The sequence below is a fragment of the Rhipicephalus sanguineus genome, unplaced genomic scaffold (genome assembly GCF_013339695.2).
Source record: "Rhipicephalus sanguineus isolate Rsan-2018 unplaced genomic scaffold, BIME_Rsan_1.4 Seq269, whole genome shotgun sequence".
Lineage (NCBI taxonomy): Eukaryota > Metazoa > Arthropoda > Arachnida > Ixodida > Ixodidae > Rhipicephalus > Rhipicephalus sanguineus.
In genome coordinates, this window is record NW_023614907.1 from 38,548 (window position 1) to 56,128 (window position 17,581).

At 47.8% G+C, this 17,581-nt stretch overlaps 1 long non-coding RNA gene across 1 annotated transcript in view; it reads right to left on the reverse strand.

Annotated features, from left to right (window-relative positions):
* Positions 1–16,610, reverse strand: part of LOC119376891 (uncharacterized) — a 30,805-nt gene extending 14,195 nt beyond the window's left edge. The window contains exon 1 of the long non-coding RNA XR_005180689.2: positions 16,519–16,610. This is a non-coding gene — a long non-coding RNA (uncharacterized LOC119376891). The remainder of the gene's footprint in view (positions 1–16,518) is intronic.
* Positions 16,611–17,581: the final 971 nt, after the last annotated feature.

Here is a 17,581-nt window from a genome sequence, read left to right on the forward strand (position 1 = left end):
AGTAGTATAGTAGTAGTAGTAGCAGTAGTAGTAGTAGTAATAGTAGTAGTAGAGGAAATAGTAGTAGTTATAGTGGTGGTCGTAACATTATAAGCATTAACTTTATGTATAGTATTCGCAGCCGAAAAAATTGGGCGACGCTCAAGCTTCGCCTTCAAGAGTTGATCGCGATAGCGATATACGGCACGATCTTCATCGCGCTCTGTTTCGCTTGTGATTATATTCAGTCACCCAGTCTCACACACAAACATACACATGACATACCTATTATAAAGGTAAAGCTTCCCGCCCTCTCTGAGAGCACTTTTATAACAGTGTACCCACTACGTGTGTGTATGAGAATGGGCGCACTAAAGTGCCCTTTGTAACGGGTGGCATGCTTTAAACCAGCACCAGTTACACGCGTGATATTCTTTTCGGAGTTGCGCTGCACCCACTGCGTGTCGGTAGGGAATACGCGCAGTATTGTGTGTGCCTTTTGTAATGAGTAGCCGGCTTAAAACCACCAAGCAATTCGCATGGCGTGACGCCCGATGGCAATATACGCTTGTACCCCGTTTTGCTGCGATATTACATCTCGTACTGTGACTCCTATGTACAGGACGCGTATGTTTGTGAAGCAATAAAGTGAACTTCAGTGCAGTTCCAGGCAATGGAGTGGTTCCAGGCCTGTAGCCAGGGGGGGCTAGGCCTCAACCCCCCCCCCCCGAAATTTTGGTGAAGTAGGTGTTTTTGCCAAAAATAAATAATGAAAAAGTATTTTCCTCAAAAATTCAGGGTTTTCAGCAAGTGGGCCCCTCCGAAAAAAATTCCTCGCTACGGGCCTGAGTGGCTCTATTGTGTATTACTCTAAATGGTGTCTGTTACTGATGAACATGCGGCGTTAATAAACCGGTAATAAAGAAAAAAATGGAGTGGCTCTTTTATGGAACAGCTGCTTGCCACGCAGACGGCCGGGGTTCGATTCTCACTCGAACCCAAGATTTTTATTATTTATTTTATCTGCATCTTTCCCGATTTTTCGTTCACGGACAAGATGGTGATTTTTCGCTCGCAACCAACGACGCCGACACCGACGCCGGCGTCCTTACCGGAATTTCTGCGGAACGAACAGGAAGGATGCAGATTGTTGAATGACGCCGTATATTGGAAAGATCTTGCCTACTTTTTCGCAAGGAAGGTAGGAAAGAAAGACATTAAATCGAAAAAATGAATGTGAACACAAAAAATTACCATCGTCCGCAGCGCCTAAGCTGTTGTACAGCTAAGAGCAAGCTGACCACCGCGCGCGGAAATTCACGAGCGACTTGCTCTGTGCAAGAATGGTATGGCCATGGAGTGAAACCCCAAAATTATCCTTTTTGTCACGTCGTCTGTTACGCCGTCACTCCAACGCGGACTCAGCGCTCGGATGAGGGCGCACCTAAGGCCACATACATAGAGTGGCTAGATTCCACTCTTCCTTCTTACAGGGTGGGGACAGGCGCCGCCATATAGTGTATGAGCGTGTAGGCCCGCGTTAAACTGGGAACACCACACGCGACAATATAACGCGCGTAGGCATGTCCGCGTCCTGCGGTGCGACAGAATATGGCGGCCGCACGATGAAATGGGAAGCTGATACCTTTTAAAAAAATGACCTTGGAGTGCGTAATGACAGTTTGATACCTGCGGAACTCTAAATCCGATGTGAGAATTCTCAAAAGTAAGCGCAAATAGCAGTTTTTTTTCATGAAAACAGGGGCTGCAGGCGCAGGGCCTCGTGAGATGCTGAAGGAACACGGTGACGTCATCTTCGGTGTACCGCATCATCGGCGACAGTAGCATTGTTAAAGTGTGGCCCTCGCCATCGGTTCCGGCAACGCGCACAGCCGGAGCTAGTCATGGAGATCACGGTTGAAGGTACAAGAGCCGATTGTTACTAGTATAATCCAATACATACTAAGCAGCAAGTTAGAACTATCAGGTATATAAGTTCTTCTACGCTAGCCACTTTTCGTAACGAACTAATTATGATCAATTAGTCAGATGCTATACGTGCAGAATGCGCTCGAGTAGCACACAAATTATTTATAAATAAATTCAGAGATAATTACCATAGGTCATTTCCACTTAAAAAAGTTCAGCCTTCCCGTAAATGCAAGGAACCATGGATCACAAAACAATGCTTAAAGGGGCCCTGCAACACCTTTCTTAGTTATATTGGAATAGTCTCATTATTGACGTGTGACTCTTCACGAGTCATATGCCGCAAAAAATTTTTCGAATCCGTCAAGTCTAAGTGGTGTTACCAAATTATAGAGATCACGTTCCGCAGCTTTCTCTCTCAACTCAACGCAGCGAGCGCGCGGAAAGCTGCGCGCGGCGTGAGGGGAGGGAGGGAGGGCGGAGGTGCGAGGAGGCGACGTCAGCGCCGGCGGCATTTTTTTCATTTTTTTTCTCTCTGGCGTCTCGGTGCAACCACGTGGTCTGTGCCGCCACTTCCGGTCGGCTTGCGTCGTTCTCGTCGAGCGGAGTCGATCGCGCTGTGTATCGCGCGTGCTTGAAAACTGCGCGTCGGTTTGGTAATGTTGGGTGTGCACCTCGAACGCCGTAGTGTTTTCATCGCTCTGCCAACCATGGAAGCAAACGTGCGCGCTCGTTTGGAACGAATGACAGCTGAGATCGGTTTCGGCCCATACTCCGATACACCGCCTCGTAAGACGGCACTGGTAGACGACCCCGAAGCGCCGCCATTACCGGACGCCAGCACTGTTATCGGAGACACGCTGCGCCCGTGCCTCGGTCGGTCGTGAGAACGTGCCGACGATGCAGTTCTCAGCTGACGAGGCAACACTCGAACGGCTGCCACTCTCAACGGCAACCGGCGATGGTCAAAAGCACAGAAATATTCACGTTTTCGGCACTGCGCATGGCGAAGAAAACGGAACCACGCAACTACGAGCAGACGAGCTGTCAGTGAGACCGGAAGTGCTAATATTAATGTTTGTTCGGTGTTTTTAACGCGATAACATATATAAACGTACATATTATCTACTTATTGAACTCAAAATTAACAACGAAAGTAATAATGAGGGTGTTATCGTGATTATAACATTAGCCAATGGTGGAACTGCCGACAATCGCGTCATATTTTGCGGACTAATACATCATTTGTCGAGAGAAGAGGGAGCGATTTTCAGCTGACTTTGAGAATTTATTGTAAATTCCAGGCCGTCCGCATCGCTATAATATTTGGCTCGCGTGTTCTCGGGAGCCTCGACTACCGATCGGCAGCGCTTTTTGAGCATGCTCGAAAAGTGTTGCAGGGCCCCTTTAAGAGAAATAGGCTCGAAAAATAAGCTTTATAATGTGTTCTTGAATGACAAAAGTGAAAAGGCGTTTAAAATTTTTAAGGCGCATAGAAACAAAGTGAATAATCTTTTGCGATATGAAAGATGGTGATGTTTACGAAAACTGTTCGACGTGAGTATAATGAGAAAACCAGGTCTTGCATACAAAAGTCTTGATGAAGTGCTAGGTCGCATTGCCGTGGGAAATGCGGATCTCTCAGAAATCATTGCAAGGAGACAAACGGTTGCTGGAGTCCATTTAGCAAACACATTTAATCATTATTTTACCTCTCTGCCAAGCGCTAACAGCCGCAGCTCACATTGTCTGCAGTACCTGGCAGTCCTACTAAAAGATAGTGCACGTCTTGCCCCAGGTGGTGCAAATTAAATAATTCATGCCTTTACGTCGCTTAAAAACAGTAACTCTTCTGACGCCAATGGCTTCCAGATACGGCGGGTAAAGTCTTGGACATAGTACCTCCCATTTTAGAAGGCGTTTCTAACCTTGTTTCCTCGCATGGACATTTCCCAGAGGAATTACAGAAGGCGAAAGTAATTGTTTTACACAAAGGTGACGACGCTAATGAGCTCTCCAGTTATAGGCCAATATCACTTCTGCCAGTTATTTCTGAAGGCTTGGAAAAGGTAATTATAATAGAATGATTACTTTTATTGACAAAATCAGATTATAACAGACAGGCAGTTCGGGGTCAGAAAAGAATTTCCTACTGAAGACGCTCTCTTGTCACAGAAAAAAAATCATGAGTCGTCAGAGCACGAAATGTGTACATTAGGCGTATTCGTAGACTATCCGAAGGCTTGTAGTAACATAAATCATTCTACTTTGCTGAAAAAGTTGAGTAAATATGTTTTTTGGGGTGTTTCTAGAGCTTCTCAATTTCAACCTGAAACATAGCCAACAACAGCCATACGTTAATCATCGTACCTCAGATTTTAAGGCGTTAAGTGCCGGTGTTCCGCAGGGCAGCATTCTCGGGATCCTTTTTTTTCTGCCGGTATATTATGGCATAGTAAAAACCGATAACTCCGCAAGATTTTTAATATACAAAGACGACACTACGCTACTTTTCACCGCATGCGATGCTGCAGATATAATAAAAGATGCCAATCACGCATTAGCAATTCTATCATCATGGACTGCTGACAATTCTCTTAAAACAACTGTTGAAAACAAAGGCTGTTTTGTTCAGACCCAAAAACCGCAGGATGGACGCTCACACTGGTTTATACTATGCCAATTAATCTATTGAAATAGTGCATTCTGCAAAGAGTCCAGGCCTTTTGTTTGAGGAACGCAGCGCCGCCACGGTGGTCTAGTGGTTATGGCGCTCGACTGCTGACCCGAAGCTCGCGGGACCGAATACCACAATAAGGTACGCATTTGGGCTGCTTGGTGCATGAATAACTGTAGAAAACAGCACCAAAAGACGGGACGAAGAAAGGACACAAACCGCAGCGCCGTGGTTTGTGTCCTTTCTTCGTGCCCTCTTTTAGCGCTGTTTTCTACAGTTAATCGTATTCCGACCGCGGCGGCTGCATTTTCGATGGAGGAGAAAATGTTTGAGGCCCGTGTACCTAGATTTAGGTGCGCGTCAAAGAACCCCAGGTGATCGAAATTTCTGGAGCCCTCCACTACGGCGTCCCTCATAATCATATGGTGGTTTGGGGACCTTAAACCGCAGATATTATTAGTATTATGTTTGAGGAACGCATATCCTGGAATAAGCACACTGAGCTATTGACAGGTAAAATTTCACGGCAGTGCCGTACACTCAATAAATGCAAATACTACTTGGTAAAATATATCAATCTGCTTATCTATAACAGTCTATTTGCATCGCATATAAAGTGCTGCTTAGTGTGGGCTACTACGACGCTGGCGCACATCAAAAATCTTCACATAATCCAGAAAAAAGCGATCCGTACTATGATGAACGCGTTACACAACAGTCACACCGAACCATTCTTTCTTCAATTGAACTTAGTTCCGCTTCCATTACTAAACCAAGAGACGCTATCTAAACGCTATCATGCTGGTTTCCCAAAAAACAATTTCTTACGCAACCTTTATTGTCTAAAAAAATAAAAAGCTACGCATGACTCGTCTTACAGAAGAATGGGAACTTCCGCGCACACGAACTAACTCTGGTAAACAGATGTCATGCTACTTATTGCGATGCCATTTAAACAATTCTTATTAGCGTGTGCGTTGCTCTTGCTCACGAAAAGAAAGCTTACAAGCATTTCATTTTTTGCCGTTATGAGTGTTTACATTCATTTTATCCATTATTAAGTTGTATTTTTTGTGCGTATTAATACAAGACATATTCTACAGCAAGTTTGCATTGTATGTGTTGCATTGCAGGAACATATTGTTACATTTTATGTTAAGCCGCGTTTCTCATGTACAATTGCATTACGTTATGTAAAAAAATGTGTTTTTTATGTAACATTTGATTCTTCTCTTTTTGCTTTTCTTCGTATTTGTGGGGCTAAAAGGACGATATTATGTTTAATGCTGTTCCGTGTTCATGTTGATTTCTGTTGGTGCCCAGTTCCAGGGACCGTGGCCTCGTCATGTCGTTTTGTCGCTTTTAGCTCACGGCACCCTCAAAATCTGTATTTTTAGCAATCTGACTATAAAATAAAATTATTCTGATCATGACATTCCGCTCGGCTGCGCGTAGTTATGGCAAATTATACATGAACATCGGATGGATAAACAGCGCTCTCGCAGTTAGTTCCCATCAGTGGGCGGGCGGAACCTTCCATCAGAGGGCAGCGTGGCTCCGCCAAAGGTACTGAGGATGACGCAGATTGTTTCCACGCCCACAATCTTGGCGCGTTCGCGTGGGCGGAGCTAGATAAAGTTTTGTTTCGCTTATTAGCCCATTAGCGTTAAAGTGGTCGTTTTTCAGAAATTCATGTGTCGCCGTCGTTGGTTGTGAGCGAAAAATCAGCCTTGTCCGTCAGCGAAAATTTGCGACCGATATAATTAATAAATACCTAATAAAACATCGGTTTGATTGGGAAACGAACCCCGACCGTCTGCACAGCAAGCAGGTGCTCTACCACTGAGCCACGTCATTGCCTGGAGCTCGACCTCAAAAAAAGCCTATACAAATGTCATGAAATGTGACTCGGAATGTTGCGTGGCAGAAGCGTAGAATCGCGTCAGGTGTGAAGATATTTCGATTACACGAGTGAGGGAATTAAAGGCTCTACCATTACAAAGCATTGAGCCACATTTTACCATCAACAGCAGCAAAAGCATCGACAAAGAGAGCAGCAGCGTAGGTTCACGTCCTTTTCGGACGCGTAGTAGGTACTTCGCAGAGTCGCAGAAGGAAGATGTATGGCGTAATGCGCACTTCGCAACTGTTCTCGCAGTAGGCATTATCGGATAATTTGCGATGGCTAATGTTATGCGTACAGACGTTGCTTTCCTTGCGGCACGGTTTACGCGTCCACCGAAAAGCAAAGCGAGGCTACCGATTGAAGAGGCGCTACGAACGGGGCCCTATTACGCTATCGCGTTAGCTCTTGAGGATAAGCTCAAGCGTCCGGCAACATTTTTAATGCTCCTGCTGCAACAAGTGGAGAAAAAATTACGATATCGTCGACAACTGAACCACCAAGTTTTCCGGCATCCTAAAATTACTTCAGCTTTCATTTAAAACAGGAGACAGCGTTGCATCGGTGCACCCTACACATATACGCATACATTCATTTATTCATTGATGCCCTCATTTTTCGAACAATACAAGGCATTGCTCGCGGTCAGAAGAAAAGGAGTTGGTTTGCCTCCTGACTAGCTCTTGCTCGCGCTGGGCGTAACTGCCGCAGTTCCTACTTAGCCGTATACGATAGAAACACAACATGCACGAAGACTAACCGCAAGCAGGCAGCAATATATATATATATATATATATATATATATATATATATGGCCCTCGTGTTGAGATTCCGCGCTCCCTCTTGACTGTCGCCGTTGTGCCCATCGTCGCCTAGTGCAGACAATAAACGACTTTAAAATTTGGTGCAGAGTGCTGCACCGTAAAACAGATTCGGTCCCCGTTCTATGCCCCTGGCGCTTCGATCCCGTACCGTGTCATCTACCATGCCTCAAGACGCCGCCCAGCAAACGCCTTCCCCTGCAACGACAGCATGCACCGGTGTACCCCGCATCCGCGACCCTCCTGTCTTCACCGGCGCGGATGGCACTGACGTGGAGGACTGGCTCGTGATTTACGACCGCGTGAGCATGCTCAATAAATGGTACGAGGCAGGGAAACTGAGCAACCTGCCTTTCTACCTCGCCGGTGTGGCAAGCCTGTGGTACACCAACCGTGCGCAACCGATGTTCCCACATGGTCTCATTTCAAGACTGCCATCATCGAACACTTTGCCCGCCCTGCCGTTCGTAAACTGCAAGCCGAACAGCGTTTACGTGAATGAGCTCAGCAGACCGGTGAGTCTTTTCGAACTACATCGAAAACATCCCCCGCTTGTGCAAGAAGCCGACGCAACCATGTTTGAGTCTGACAAGATCATCAATGTTATGAAAGGCACCAACGATGATGCCTTCACCATGCTGCTCGCTGAAAGCCCTCGTACTGTGGCAGAGGTGATCACGCTTTACCAAAGCTACGAGGAGCTGCGCCGGCAGCGGTTGCTGAGCCATCGACTTTCATCACGCGACGCAAATCTCCCTGGCTTGACGGCCATTTCTGATCACTCCGCGACCCTTGCCAAGATTAACTCATTCGTGTGCGAGGAGATTGCCCACTAGTTCTCTCTAGTGCCCTTCCCTCACCCGCAGAAAGTTGAACTGCCGTAGACCACACTGATGCCTCTGTTACACAGAGCTATTCAGTAGTAAATCGCGGAGGTCATCCCGGAATACAACCAGCCCCCTCCGGCGCGTGCGCCGCTCAGTTACGCGCAAGTTGTAACCAGCCCACCAAAAGCGAACCCTGTGACTGCCCCACTTACTTACGCTGAAGGCGTCGCCAGACCCCAGGCCTTCAAAGCGAGTGTGCCGGCTGCGTACGCCGAGGTCATCCATAGGCCACGACTACAGCCCACCATGCAGTCATATCAGCAGCCGTCGCGTCCACCACGTCATCCGCCACGGATTGGACCTACCGCGACGAACCGATGGCGCACGTCTGTCAACCGCCCCATCTGGGTTGCGTGCGACTGCGCCGGTCACGTCACCCACTATTGCAATCGCGTTCGCGCGGCTGCACGCGCCTTGACGCGTGCAGCCAGTCAGTCAAGCGGCCCCTATTACGACTCACCGTCGCCTATGTCACAGCCGTCTCGCCCAGCTCCATCTACCTGCCGTTAACCGTCACCACGACGCCGCTCACTGCAACCGATGCGGCCACGTCCGCTCCAACGTGACCAGGAAAACTAGTCGTCGCAGTCCACGAGGCAAGGGCTGCGACGCTATCGAACTGCGAAAGCTCTCAGCAAAGCCCATCGAACGTGTTAGACGTGTTTGTGAACGGTGTTCGCGCATCTGCCCTTATCGACACTGGAGCCGCCGTATCCGTTATTGACGCCAAACTTAGCCGATTACTGCGAAAAGTGACGACGCCACTTTCCGGGCTCTGCCTCCGTACAGCCAGCGCCCAAAGTATTCACCCTACAGCGCTGTGCACAGCCCGCGTCATGATTAAGGATGCTCTTACGCCGTCGAATTGACCATAATTTCTGCATGCTCTCACGACTTCATCCTAGGATGGGATTTTCTCTCCCATCACGACACCGTGATTCACTGCGCACCAGCCGAAATATACCTCTCACCATTCTCTGATTTGACGCCGGCTGACAGTCCATCGTCTGTGAGCAAGGTACTCGTCAAAGACGACACCAAAGTGCCTGCAAACTCGTCAACGGTGGTGTCCGTCTACTGCGCCAGTCTCACCGACACCGTTGTACTCATCTCGCCATGTGACCGTGTTTGCACGAGGAAAGGCTTGCTGGTGCCTTTCGCGACCGTGCAAGTCACTCAAGGCAGCACGTCAATTTTTGTTATCAAGTCATCTCCGTACAGTGTTACGTTGGTGCGATGAGAATGTCTCGGCAGCGTGGAACCCTCGAAGACGCAAGAGTTATGGACGAACCAGATGACACGCACTGCCCAATTTCCAGTACGCTCAGTGCTGTTTCCACGTCTGATTCATCGCCCGGTGATGTATTTGCTTCTTCCATTGCTGGCAACCTTACGCAGGTCCAGCGTTCTCAGCTTCTGGACCTCTTGGAAGAATTGCGCTCTTCTTTCGATGTCGCTCAAGCTTCTCTCGGCCGCACGTCAACCGTTATGCACGGCATCGACACTGGCGCGCACCTGCCACTGCGGCAACGTCCATATCGCGTATCTCCCACAGAACGCCGTGCAGTCACCGAGCAAGTCGACGACATGCTTCGACGCGATGTTATTCGACCCTCTAACAGCCGCCGGGCGTCTCCTGGCGTTCTTGTTGGGAAGAAGGACGGTTCTGTGCGGTTCTGTGTGGACTACAGGCGACGCAACAAGATCACTCGTAAGGACGTGTATCTACTGCCCCGAATAGACGAAGCGATTGATAGCCTGCAAGGCGCCGAATTCTTTTAATTCCTCGATTTGCGTTCAGGCTATTAGCAAGTACCTATAGCTGATGACGCTCGACCGAAGACCACCTTTGTCACTCCCGACGGCCTGTACGAATTCAACGTCATACCGTTTGGGCTGTGTAATGCGCCCGCCACCTTTGAGCGCATGATGGATATCGTTTTGCGCAACCTGAAATGGCACACGTGCTTGTGCTACCTCGACGACGTCGTCGTTTTTGCTCCGGACTTCCCCACCCATCTTCAACGCCTACGGCATGTTTTGAGCGTTTCAACGACACCGGTCTGCAACCGAATCTAAAGAAGTGCCAATTAGCAGCCCGGCAGCTAACAATCCTCGGCTACGCCGTGTCCAAGGACGGAATTCTCCCCTATCCAGCCAAACTTCGAGCCGTGACCGAGTTCTCCAAACCTACGTCCGTCAAAAACTACGAAGTTTCGTAGGACCATGTTCCTACTTTCGGCGCTTCATTCACAATTTCGCGACTATCATATCGCCACTGACGAAGCTCGTCGGAAGTAACGGGCCCATCCATTCATGGTCGTCAGAGTGTGACGACGCTTTCGAAAAGCTCCGTCGTTTGTTGACATCGCCTCCCATACTACGCCACTACGACCCTACGGCTCCTGCAGAGGTACACACAGACGCTAGCGGTGTTGGCCTTGGCGCTGTCCTTGCGCAGGGCAAACCAGGGTTCCCTGAATATGTCGTGGCATATGCCAGTCGTACGCTTACTAAAGCCGAGACCAATTACACCGTCACCAAAAAGGAATGCCTGAAAATCATCTGGGCCCTTACGAAATTCCGACCCTATTTGTATGGTCGCCCATTTGATGTCATCACCGACCATCATTCACTATGCTGGTTGTCGTCATTGAAGGATCCCTCAGGCCGCCTCGCCCGCTTGGCACTTCGCCTACAGGACTACGATATCCGCGTGCTGTACCGCAACAGATGTCAGCATGCTGACGCCTATACACTCTCGCGCTCCCCCTTGCCTGACGAAAAATACCCATAGCTCAGCGTCTCACAATACCGTTTCTTCTATCGACATTCACACCATCGCTACTGAACAGCGCAAGGATCACTGGATTGCCTCATTGATAGACTTGCTGACTGATCCATCGGCAACGCCATACACTTGCGCGTTGCGCCGTCAAGCCCACCATTTCACATTCGCGACGGCCTCCTCCACCGACGCAATTACGGCGACGGCCGCCAGTGGCTACTCGTAATACCCCGCAACCTGCGTTCTGACATTTGCGAGTCGTTCCACTCTGATCCGCAGTGTGCACACCCTGGGGTATCGAAAACCTATCACGGCATTCGCCTACGGTACTTTTGGCGAGGGATGTACCGCTATGCGCCGAAGTTCGTTCGCTCCATCATCGATTGTCAGCGTCGCAAAACTTCAACGCCCCTGTGGCCGGCAGGTCTGCAACCTCTACCTTGCCCTGACCGGCCGTTTGGGCGCGTGGGCATACACTTGTATAGACCAGTTCCTCTAACGTAGGCTGATAACCGCTGGGTCAACGTCGCTGTTGACCACCTTACCACCCGCAGACGAATGGGCTCACCAAACGCTTTAACCGCACGCTCGGCGACATGCTCTCGATGTACGTCCGCCGATCACACCAATTGGGATGTCATTCTGCCTTTCGTCACCTACGCCTATAATACCGCCCCTCAGAGCACTACTGGTTTCTCACCCTTTTCTTATTGTACGGCAGGTACCCGTCGCACACAATCGACACAATCCTTCCGTACAAGCCGGATCCGTCTGAATGTGCGCCTATTTCTGCCACAGCCAGACTTGCTGAGGAGTGTCGGGAGCTTGCGAAGACATTTACTACGGCAGAAGAGCATTCGCGGTGACACCACCACTTCTGCGCCCACGTTCCTCCCTGGAGCGCTCCTATGGCTCTCGGTCCCTACCACTGCAACTGGCCTCTCTTCCAAACTGCTGCCCAAGTACGACGGCCCCTACCGTGTCGTCGAACGCACATCCCCGGTCAAAGACCGATCGAACCCATTGAACCTTCTTCGGACATGCGCCGTCGAGGGCGTGACATTGTCAACGTGGAGAGCCTGAAGCCTTACCACGACCCGCTCATAGTGACAAGCAGTTAGGTCGCCATGCGGCTCCCTTTTCGTACCCGGGATAATTGTAGCGAAGCGTTCGAAGTCTGTAATGGGTCGCCCTCTCGAGCGCTTTCTAGTGGATGGTCCCCTTTAACTCTGCTCTGACAACACGCCCCTCGCGCACAGAGTCCGCGCTCTGTCTTGACTGTCGCCGCTGCGCTTCGTTGACTGGTGCCGTCAATAAACGCCTTTATATATATATATATATATATATATATACTATAAAGAAGACATCGCGGTGCTCGCCATCTCCCCGCAAAGAGAACCCTGAGTAGTATGCGAAGCAGCCATGAGTCGACTTAGATTTCTGTAAATGTTTTATTTTCTTCATGACAGTTCATGATCCTTCTATTCGATGTTCCCCTCATGTTGTCACTCGTCATATATGACTTCAAGCTCCGGTGAACGTTTTCCCTTGAGTATAACGGCCGTGTGGTCCGTGAAGTATAAAGTTAATGGCTCTTGCTGCAAGGGTTGCAGCTTGAAGTTTGAGAATGCGATGTCAACTCACCCGTTTCGCTTCGGCTTCGCGAGCCCGCCGCTCGGGATCGGCTGGGGCACTTGCTACGTCGACGCGACGCCGGGGAGACAGGCCTAATTCATAAGCTTCTTCGTATGTAAGGGTACCTTCCATGATTTATGGCGTAGTGGGTGCATTGCATGTGTGACGATAATTTATGGCGCAGTGGGTACCTTGAATGAGTGACGATGATTTGTGGCGCAGTGGTTACCTTGCATGATTTATGGCGTAGTGGGCACCTTGCATGATTTCTACTAGAGCACGTGCCGCAGTGGAGCGAGCGCTCTATCGCACGTCCATATGTCAGGCAAACTTCCTTTCTGCACACCATGCACGAGCTCTGCTCTCGTGCCAGCTCTTCGTTCTCTTCTTTCTTCCATACATCTAGTGGCACGCGGGGCACTGGTCATGCCGGGGGGACAGGCCTCGGCCAAAAGCTGCTTCGAATCTAAAAGACGCCACGCCTGCGCGGAACGCACAGCACAGTCAATGCGAAAGCTGCCGCTGCGAATTTCTGCCGCTGTAAACTCTCTTGTGGCTAGTAATACAAGTACACTGGCAACGTACCCACTACGCCACAAATAATTATTTGTGTGAAGTTAGGAAGCACTCATCACGATATTGTTTGTCATTCTACGGAGAAGCGAGGCACCAACTGTAAGGCATTATGTGCACTTTGTTGATGCGACTGTTGATGATGATGAAAAATTATCGCTGAACCCTTGTAATGTGGGAAGCTTTAAATGACCCACTAGTTACGTAATTCACATTCTGTGACGCCGGGTCGTTATTTAACTCTTCCACGACGCTTTATAACATGCGTTAACGTGAGACAGAGAAAGGGAATGATGAGAGCCTGAGGAAGTAGATCATGGGAGTCTCATGGGCTTCCTTGGCAACCACTAGAAGTGCGCTTGCGCGGAACCCACTACGGATAAATCATCATAATTTTTGTGATGTAGGGAAGCAGCCACTATGCAATTGTTCGTCGTTCTGCGGATAACCATAGTACCCACTAAACACATGTGAGGCACTATGTGCACTTTGTTGAAGCTGTGGCTGATGACGATGGAGAATTATGGCAGAGCCTTTGTAATGCACTCATTGCGCATTGTAAGACACCTGGTTACGGACGCCTGGTTACAGTGCGCATTGTAAGACGCCTGGTTACAGAATTCGCGTTCTGTGACGCCTGGTTGTTATTTTCCTCTTCTACCACACTATATTACACAGGTATGTGGTTCCTTCCCGACATGAAGGCTGTATGAGGTCTTTTTGCAAGGCAATTTCAAGCACCAGCATGGCTCTGAGGTACAATACTGTGCTCCCCGCAGAGACCAGGTTCGAACTTCGTTCCATCGCGGATATTTTTTCTCAGTTTTTTTTTCTTATTTCGTGCGACAGTGGTTACGGACACCGGTGGCGGCGGCGTTCGGGACAAACTACGGCGCCAAAAACAGCCCTTGTGATCTGATAACAGTATCTTTAATAGAGAAGCCGGCCTAGTGAACAATCATTGTGTCTATTTCTCATTTCATTACAATATATATATATATATATATATATATATTAGATTATAATATATATATATATATATATATGTGTGTGTGTGTGTGTGTGTGTGTGTGTGTGTGCGTGTATATATATCTATCATATATATATATAATATATATATATATATATATATAATATATATATATATAATATATATATATAATATATATATATAGTTCTCTCGAGTAAGGGGTATGACACACACAACGGAGACGTTGTCAACAATGCATATATATTTGTTTCCCAATAATAGTGGAGGATCCTCCCTTCGTCAGGGATGAGTTAAACTAATGTCGAAGTTTGAACTTGCCTCCTTCCGCGTTCCTCTCGTCTTCAAGGATATTTCAGAGAGAGTGAGAGAAAAATAGCAAAAACGAAGAAAGGATAAAGAGGGTTGATCCCTTTGCATAGGAATCTGTATTAACGCGAAAGTGAAACGTGTGTTACAGAAGTATTGATTGGTTTAGTGCACTAGGATATCGAGATTGTATAATGACCATTGTTGTTTGGCAGATGTAGCACCGCCTGATTGGGACGTACTCACATTGACACCTAGTGGCACATCTCCGTACCGACGACTAACGCCCATAATCCCGATTTAACCCTTGCGGTAGCTGAAGTTCTTAACATATACGTGGACACTGCATGTGGTGCATCCCGCGCAAATGTGGCATCAACAAGCACATAAAAACACTGATACTCGATATGTACTTCTCCAAGTCGTCGTTAAATGCGAAGAAAAACGCTTCGCACGTTGTGTATTCCCTTTAGCCTAGCAGTTATTTCTCACAGGGCGAGCGGGGAACGCGGGGCGACGGCGAGACAAGCTTCGGAGAGCTACTTTTCGATATGGATGGATGCTATGAGCGAGGCTTAGGCTAAAACCACCTCGTGGTGTGTAAAACGAAATTACACTTCTATTGGAAACGCGCTGGACGGACGGTCGCAGCAACGGCGGTTCTTTCTTTTGTTTTTGGAGCCTGGTGCACCACAAGTCACCACCCCGTAATAAAGGGGACGCTCATAGCATCCATCCAACATCCATGCAAGAGCACTGTGAAAGGAAAGTGTGAAAGATAAAAGGCGCGTTCATGTAGCATTTGTTATGTGTTTGGCGGTAGCTCAGTGGGCTAACGGTGGCCAGCCATCATCGTGGACCAGGAGTCATGTGTTCGACTCCTATCAACGGAAGTTTTTCTTCAAGTTTTTTCTTTGCCATTTGATGGCGTTCATTTTGCTGACGTATGTCTGTGACAAAAGTACGTCATCAAAATCTTGGTGGACCCCGGCATAAAACCCTTTCGTGTTAAAAAAAAGAAATCTTTCAAGAAATGTGTCCGAAAATCATCAAAAATAAGGGAAATGAAACGTTTCCTCGCTGCGTTCATAATTACTGTTCCTGAGGTGGAAGACATCTTGCGATGACTAGGCGCAGCAGTTACGGAAGATAAAATGAGACAACTAAATAAATATTCAAATAAAGGAGACAGGCGGTCGGGTCATATGGGAGAATTGCTTTCTTCATACGAATACGCAATTGCCGCTTTGACATTGTGGAAAATTGGCTGCTGGTATTTATTCGAAGCAATAAATCTGAACCATATTCACAAACGAAACCGAAACCGCAGCTCAGATGAGCGCAACTAACAACGTCAGAATGTGACGTTACGTTCCATGACGGCAGTTGCAGTGGTGTTAGTTCTTCTGCATTGTTAACGTACGCGCGCCATACGGACTGATCGGAACGAAACCCGCTCACCCATGAAGCGATGCCTATCGATTGTTAGTAAACTGCGGTAGCTCATTCTGTATGTCTCGGTAAAGTATGGCAGTAGCGCTCTTCCGAGCATTGGTTTCAGTTCCATCGGCGAAATTGGTCAGATTTGATTACTCCCTAATAACCGATAGCAGCTGCTTTGTGAAATCTCAATGCGCCAACATGCTCTTTCCAGGAAGGGCTGCAATTTTCCCATTTGACCCGAGCGCCTGTCTCCACTAATTAAAGATTTTATTATTTCGTAATAAACTCGTAATTGATGCTCTACTCATCTTAAGATGCCACCATGATGGGAAGAGTATTCTCGGATACAGTTCTCTAAACACCCTGCATATATTGTATTCATACATATTCTTTTTTACCGATAAGTTTTCCACTTTATTAGGCATTGCAATCCTTACGTGTCTATATACCGCCCCCTAGAAACGACGTCCTTAACCTACAAATATACATGTGGGCAACAGCATTAGCATAAACTGTGGTCATAGAGAATTAGCTATACAAAACAATATTAGCCAAGCAATGAAGCAAAAATATTGCATTTACTCACTAGTTGATGTTACGTTCATCGCATTATAGACTCCATCGGAATTGACGTCAGTTTGCTCCCAAAACATGCCGTGCATAAGAGTAGGAGGTACCTAAGAATTAAAAACGAAACTGTCTTGATATTACCAAAACTCGAAGTATGGTGTGATATCCTTACCATTTCCCTTTGAAACCTCTTAGAAAGTAAGTATCATTCGCAGTAATATCGTCATAATATCATCCTTGCACTGATCAGACCCTCCGGTGGTAAAGGCTGTGATTATTGGCTGTTTGGTATTGTAAAACTGTAAAACATCGAAAATGCTGGATTAAATGAGAGAATTCACGCACGGAAACCCTTTTCACCTGCAGAGATAAAATATTAGCTACAGAGGGCAGACCTCTAGAATTGGTGTTCAAAAGATGAAAAGTATGTCATGTGCCTGAATAAAGGCGAATTAATATCCCGCTCGCGCCTTTGTTCTACTAAATTTGCGGAACGGGTGAGGGGGGCAGGTCTGCGTCGCTGGAGCAGCAACTGCGAACTTTACCAAAAGGGCGCGATGGCGAGCGTTATCTCGACAGACTTCAGTAGACGGCTTGTATATTCCTTGTAAGAGCTGTGCTCTTGCCGTTTACTTCGCGCAGAGGCGGCAGACTGCAAGAAGACCGCTTTGCTTTCAGGAGCGATCGCATTCTTACGACAGCGTCTAGTAGAGCTACGCGAAATGGAATCCTAAAGAATCCTTGCTTCGTACACATTCCCATTAGTTTATATCGAATTCACTGCTTCGCCCTTGCGGTGACAGCCTAATTTTTGTCATTACTTCGATAAATTATTTTATGATAAATTCGAGGGGTCTGGAGCGGCGGCTTATGATGTCGGCACACCGCACCTGGCTCGATAAAGTGACACACAGCGCGAACCTCACGTTTCTCGCTGTAGCGGTCGCTGTTTCCTTACACCGGCGTTTGTGGACTTATGCCGTGTTGAACGTTAAAAAATGTCGCAAGCCTCACATTATGTAATCATCACCAGTATAGTACACTATAATCGCCAGCCTATGTGCGCCCACTGCATAGCA